We start from the raw sequence: 7,356 nt of genomic DNA, 5'->3' as shown, positions 1-7,356 counted from the left end.
GGTCAAAAATCAATTCACACCTCTTGGGGAGTCATATGCTAGCTTGTTTGATAGGTTGAGAAAGTTAAAGGTTTTAAGCCCAATTCAAGGAAGGCTTTCAAATCCACCGCCGAGGAATCTCGATTATTCCTTAAGGTGTGCGTACTGATCTGATATGCCAGGCCATAATATTGAGAAATGTTGGCATTTAAAGAGAGCTGTCCAAGATTTAATTGACATAAATCAGATGGTGGTCCAGGTCCCAGAGGGTCCAAACATTAACCAGAATCCGCTGCCAACCCATGCTGAAGCCAATATATTAGAATTGATATATGATGGGAAAGAGTCTTCGAGGGGTTATAAGCCTATTGTCAAGATACAGACCATTGAGGAGAAATTGGTGAATGTAGCAGAGTCTTTGAAAGCAATGTCATTGAGCCAGAAAGAAATGAGAGAAGATAAAGCCCAAGAAAGCACAAAGAAGCCCCTGATCACAGTACAAGGCGCCAGAAGGTATGTTGCTTTAAGTCAGGATAAACCTAAGTTAACGGTGATGGGAGCTCTGAGTCAGCCCATCTTGACGGTGAAAGGAGCACTGGCAGCGCCTATTGTCCTCAAACCGGTGACCCAACCTCCGATAGTTGATACGAAAAGGGTTCCCTGGAATTATGGGTGAACTGTGATGACCTATCATGGGAAAGAAGTGGTGGAAGATATAGATGAGGTAAGGGGTTTGACTAGGTCAGGAAGATGCTTCGTGCCTGAAAGCTTAAGAAAGTCCAAGCCAACGGTGAGTGGACCGTCATCTATCAAAAATCCTATCACCAAAGAAGAAGTCGAAGAATTTTTGAAAAAGATGAAATTGCCAGAGTATTCAATATTAGACCAGTTGAAGAAAACCCCTGCTCAAATTTCCCTTTTATCTTTGCTGTTGCACTCCAAGGAGCATCGTGATATTTTACTGAAGGTATTAAATGAAGCATATGTTCCAAGGGAGATTACAATCAACCAACTTGAGAAAATGGTTGGAAAAATCTTTGAGGTCAATCGGATCAGCTTTCCTGATGATGAACTGCCTGTTGAAGGTACAGGGCATAACCGGGGCCTTTATATTACAGTGAAGTGTGAAGATTTCTACGTCACTCATGTTATGATTGATGGAGATTCAGGTGCAAATATTTGCCCTATTTCTGCTTTGCAAAAGTTGAATATTGGTACTGACAGGATCAGGCCCAACAATGTATGTGTTAGGGCTTTCGATGGTACAAAATCACATTCCATTGGCGAAATAGAACTAATATTGACCATAGGGCCTGTTGAGTTCGCTATAGAGTTTCAAGTATTGAATGTAGACTCCTCTTACAATCTATTGTTGGAAAGGCCATGGATCCACAAGGCCAACGCGGTTGCATCTACACTGCACCAAATGATTAAGTTTGAGCATGACAGGCAAGAAGTAGTTATTCATGGTGAAGGAGATTTGTCAGCCTACGAAGATTCTTCCTTGTCTCTTATTGAAGCAAATAATGTAGAGGGGACATTCATCTATCAAATTTTTGATACTGTGCCAGTGAATTGTATCCTTGAATGGCAGGCTATACCGGGACCGCAATTGTCTTCTGCTTCTATCATGATGGTGAGTGAACTTTGGAAATACGGATTTGAGCCAAGAAAGGGTTTGGGAGCGTCTCTGCACGGCATAGTTCATCCCATATGTCCGAGCGAGAATGTGGGCACGTTTGGTCTGGGATTTGAGCCTACGGCTGAAGATCTGAAGAAAGCCAAGGGAAGGAAAAAGGAAACATGGTCACTCCCTCGCCCAATGCCACTACTCAGTGAATCATTTGTTAAGAGTGGTGTCACGAAGCATGTGGAATTTGAGGTTGAATTGGTTGATGACTTCCAGAACCTTTGTATTGAAGTTGATATGGTCGAAGAAGGAGAAGGTACCAGTATGGCAGACGTGCAATTCATAGGTCCAGCTGTCCGGCTCAATAATTGGAAAGTCACTCCTCTCCCCGTCAGAAGGGAGTTTTGGTAGTTTATTTTGTTTTTCTTTCTGTTTATCTGAGTTATTTCAGGGTTGTAATTCGGATTTTAGTTTGTTTATGTTATGTTGGCATCTATGTTTAAACCCTTCTATCGTTTTATTTAATGAAATGCAATGTCCCTTTTGTTTCATGTCTAATATATTTTGTTTTTCTTTTCATACACAGTTCTCTTTATGCTGATTCTAATGACATGACATGCATGCGGAATTTTCAGCCTAATCTTAAAATACAAACTAATCAAGATGTAATGAAGCAGGATGGGAAATATGATGAGGAAAAAACACTAGAAGAAATAAGCAAAGAGTTGGAACAGTTTGAAGACAAACCGAATCCTAATTTGAATAAGACTGAGCCAATAAATCTAGGGTATCAACAAGATGTTAGGGAAACTAAAATCAGTGTACATGCTTTGCCACAGCTAAAAAATGAAATGATTCAAGCATTAATGGATTATAAGGACGTTTTTGCATGGTCTTATGATGATATGCCTGGTTTAAGCACTGAATTAGTGGCTCACAAATTGCCAACTGATCCCGCGTTCCCTCCTGTCAAACAGAAGTTGAGGAAGTTTAAAACAGATGTAAGTATTAAAATTAAAGAGGAAATCATGAAACAACTTGAAGCCAAAGTAATTTGAGTAGCTCGCTATCCCATGTGGTTATCCAATGTTGTTCCCGTACCAAATAAAGATGGCGAAATTCGAGTGTATGTTTATTACCGTGATTTGAACAGAGCAAGTCCAAAAGATGATTTTCCACTGCCCAACATCCACATTTTGTTAGACAACTGTGCTAAACACGAGGTTGCCTCTTTTGTGGATTGCTATGGCAGATATCACCAGATCATTATGGATGATGAAGACGTGGAGAAGACATCTTTTATCACACCATAGGGAACTTATTGTTATCGAGTGATGCCCTTCGGTTTGAAAAATACTGGAGCAACATATATGAGAGCCATGACCACTATGTTTCATGACATGATGCATAAGGAGATTGAGGTCTACGTGGATGATGTGATTATTAAGTCAAAAATTCAGGCCAACCATGTAAAAGATTTAAGAAAGTTCTTTGAAAGGATTTACAGGTATAATCTCAAACTCAACCTGGCAAAATGTGTATTTGGAGTTCCATCTGGAAAGCTGTTGGGGTTTGTAGTCAGCCGTCGGGGAATTGAATTGGATCCCTCGAAAATCAAAGCCATTCAGGATTTGCCCCCGCCCAAGAATAGAACGGAGGTGATGAGTTTGCTTGGTAGAATGAACTACATTAGCAGGTTTATTGCTCAACTCACAACCACTTGTGAGCCCATATTCAAGTTGCTGAAAAAGAGTGCTGCGGTAAAATGGACTGAAGAATGTCAGGAAGCGTTCGATCGAATCAAAAGATATTTGTCAAATCCGCCTGTGCTGGTACCCCCGGAGCCTGGTAGGCCTTTGATCTTATATTTATTAGTCATGGACAATTCTTTCGGTTGTGTCCTGGGTCAACATGATGTCACAGGCAAAAAAGAGCAGGCTATTTATTATCTTAGCAAGAAGTTCACCGCATATGAGGCCAGGTATACTATTCTTGAAAGGACGTGTTGTGCCCTAACCTGGGTAGCACAGAAGTTGAAGCACTATCTCTCATCCTATACTACTTATCTCATCTCCCGCATAGATTCTTTGAAGTATATCTTTCAAAAGCCTATGCCGACAGGTCGATTGGCAAAGTGGCAAATATTGCTTATCGAGTTCGACATTGTATATGTGACTCGAACCGCCATGAAAGCCCAAGCCTTGGCAGATCATCTTGCTGAGAATCCCATCGATGAAGAGTACGAGCCATTAAAGACATATTTTCCTGACGAAGAAGTGTTGTGTGTCGATGAAGTCGTTATAGATGCTGATCCTGGTTGGAGGTTATTTTTAGATGGAGCTGTCAATATGAAAGGAGTCAGAATAGGTGTGGTTCTTATCTCTGAATTGGGACAATATTTCCCGATAACAGCACAACTTCGATTCTATTGTACTAACAATATGGCAGAGTATGAAGCCTGCATTCTTGGTTTGAGGTTAGCGGTTGATATGGGAGTCCAAGAATTATTTGTGTTGGGAGATTCGGATTTGCTCGTTCATCAAATTCAAGGCGATTAGGAGACGTGAGATTTGAAGCTCATCCCGTATCGACAATGCTTGCAGGAGCTATGTCAATGGTTTGTGTTAGTAAAATTTAGGCAGATTCCAAGGATTCGTAATGAAATTGCTGATGCTTTAGCCACTCTATCTTCAATGCTCCAACATCCTGACAAAGGCTACATCGATCCAGTGCATATACAGAGTTGTGATCAGTATGCTTACTGTAATGCGGTTGAAAAAGAGCTCGATGGAGAACCCTGGTTCTTTGATAGCAAGCGGTACATTCAGTCAGAAGAATACCCAGCATATGCCACCAACGATCAAAAGAGGACTATTAGGCGTTTGGCTAGTGGATTTTTCTTAAGTGGGGGAATCTTGTATAAGAGAACCCCAGATCTGGGACTTTTGAGGTGTGTAGATGCGAGAGAAGCCTTGGAAATCATGGTTGAAATACACTCCAGAGTATGCGGGTCGCATATGAACGGTCATGTCTTGTCAAAGAAGATTCTTCGAGCAGGTTATCACTGGCTTACTATGGAAAGGGATTCTATTCAATTTGTTTGAAAGTGTCATCAATGTCAGGTACACAGTGATCTGATACGTTCTCCTCCTGTTGAGTTACATGCAATGGCCGCTCTATGGCCGTTCGTGGCTTGGGGAATGAATGTGACGGGACTGATTGAGCCGAAGGCATCAAATGGGCATAGATTCATTTTGGTAGCCATTGACTACTTCACAAAGTGGGTAGAGGCAGTAACTTTAAAGTCAGTGACAAAGAAGGCTGTGGTAGATTTTGTTCATGCCAATATCATTTGTAGATTTGGAATTCCTAAGATGATCATTACAGACAATGCTGCCAATCTCAATAGTCATTTGATGCAAGAAGTATGTCAACAGTTTAAGATCGCACATCAAAATTCTACTCCATATCACCCAAAGGCCAATGGTGCTGTAGAAACCGCCAATAAAAATATAAAAAAGATACTGTAAAAAATGGTACAAGGGTCTAGACAGTGGCATGAAAAGTTATCGTTTGCATTGCTAGGTTATCGCACCACTGTTCGTACTTCAACAGGGAAACTCCATATTTATTGGTGTATGGGACAGAAGCAGTCATCCCTACAGAAGTTGAAATTCCCTCTCTTTGAGTCATTATAGAAGCAGAGATTGATGATGACGAATGGGTAAAAACCCGACTGGAACATTTGAGTTTGATTGAGTAAAAAAAGCTAACGTCTGTGTGTCATGGCCAGTTGTATCAGAGGAGGATGGCTCGAGCGTATAACAAAAAGGACCGTCCTAGGAATTTTAAAGTTGGTCAGTTGGTACTGAGACGTATCCTTCCTCACCAGGTTGAAGCGAAAGGCAAGTTCTCCCCTAACAGGCAAGGTCCCTTTGTTGTGAAGAAAGTGTTGCCCAATGGAGCCTTATATTTGACAGATATTGAAGGCAAAATGGCAGAAATGGCTATCAACGCTGATGCGGTCAAAAGATACTATGTATGATATTTGATCCTTTATTGAGTTTATTGCATGTTTAGTACTTGCATTTTTGAAGATTGATATGATGAAGACATTTTATTCTTCTATCCAAACATTATGTCATCCTTTGTTTACCCGTTTTGAGCTTCGTTTTATTTTTCTTTCATATCCCTCTTTTGGAATCAAAATAGAGTCAAAGATAAATGTCAAGAAAATAAAAATAAAAGAAAGAGTTTGAAAATAAAAAAAAATCAAAACAAAGAACAAGTTGATAGAACTACGTGCGACCTGATTCTCCTCTCTCGGGAGTGAGATACGTAGGCTGTCCTATTTCGAGCTCGGTCCAACCAAATAAAGATTTAAGATTCACCCAGTCTTCAAAACTGGGGCATGAGTTAATGTGTTGTTTGAGTCGGTTCCAAAAGTTGTAAGTCCCACCCCCACCTCAAGTATTGTTTGAGCCTATTAGCATCTTTTCTAACCTTAACCAAAAGCCAAGTTACAACCAAAGAAAGCCCTTCAGTTCAATTTTTGATAATGTTAAGGCTAAGCATGCAATGGATATTATGATACATTGTGAGGTACCACTTGTCTTCCTCAGCATAAGAAATCAGGAAAGAAATACAAAAATGAGAGAGTCTTATTAGTGAAAACCCCCTTGGGCATCATAAGGCGATGGTGAGTTGAGAGAAAATGAAATGAGAGAGTCTTATTGGTGAAAACCCCCTTTGGCATCATAAGGCGATGGTGAGTTGACAGAAAATGAAATGAGAGAGTCTTCTTCGTGAAAACCCTCACGGGCACCGTAAGGTGACGGAGAGTTCAAGAGAAAAGCGAAAAGTGAAAAGAAAGAGATGTGTCGGCGAAAGTCTTTTAAGATGTCGTCAATCAAATGTGATGCATAAGTCCAATGGATTTGAAGAAGCGGTTCAGCGGCAAACGGCACGAACTCAACGATAAATGGGGAGTCTGGATTGAAAGATCAGGCAGCTCAATCCAAAATGCATGTCATACTCATTGGAGTTGGTTGTCGTATTCAGATAAGTTTTCTTTTTGAATCTGGGCCATTGCCCTTTTCTTTCACTTACATATTCATGCTTTTTGTCTTTTTGTGTCATTTATCAAAATAAAAATCACCATAATTTCTCTATATTTTAAGTCAAGTCTGTGTCAAAACAAGCGAGAAAGAATTTCAAAATTCACTACCAGTCTTTCCAATTATACGAGGAAAAGCCAAGGAACAACACAAGAAAGAAATATGACCATAACTCAACACGAAACAAAGAAAGTCTATCAACCGACAGGCTGTTGGATTCGTGGAAACATTCAGATTTGGGAAAGGGGTGCGCCTCAGAGGCATGGTAAAATGGAAACACATCGTTTGAGCCAGAACTCATTTTCCTCAATCTGGATCTGGGTCAATGATGCGGCAAGACAGGGCAAGTGTTAGCGATTTAGAACAAAGATGAAAGGAATGAGTGTTGGGCAGATACCTGAGAGGCCAAGATCTGCAAACCACCACTAAGTTTTTAACTAACAAATTTTCTTTGTTGAAATAGGGGCAAATTCGCTTCACTTAATTCAGCTACCATTGGAAATGCACACCCATGGAATTTTACTTTCTGTTCAGGACCCTCCTGAAAAATGGAATTTTACTTTCTGTTCAGGACCCTCCTGAAAAATGGGAATTTTACTTTCTGTTGAGGACCCTCCTGGAAAATGAGAT

At 40.5% G+C, this 7,356-nt stretch overlaps 1 pseudogene; it reads left to right on the top strand.

Moving 5' to 3' along the window:
* The first annotated feature begins 619 nt into the window (after positions 1-619).
* Positions 620-5,654, top strand: LOC124889454 (annotated as a pseudogene).
* Positions 5,655-7,356: the final 1,702 nt, after the last annotated feature.

This window comes from Capsicum annuum, chromosome 12 (genome assembly GCF_002878395.1).
Source record: "Capsicum annuum cultivar UCD-10X-F1 chromosome 12, UCD10Xv1.1, whole genome shotgun sequence".
NCBI lineage: Eukaryota > Viridiplantae > Streptophyta > Magnoliopsida > Solanales > Solanaceae > Capsicum > Capsicum annuum.
Note: the sequence above shows the minus strand (reverse complement) of the source record. Positions and strands in the feature narration are given on the sequence as shown.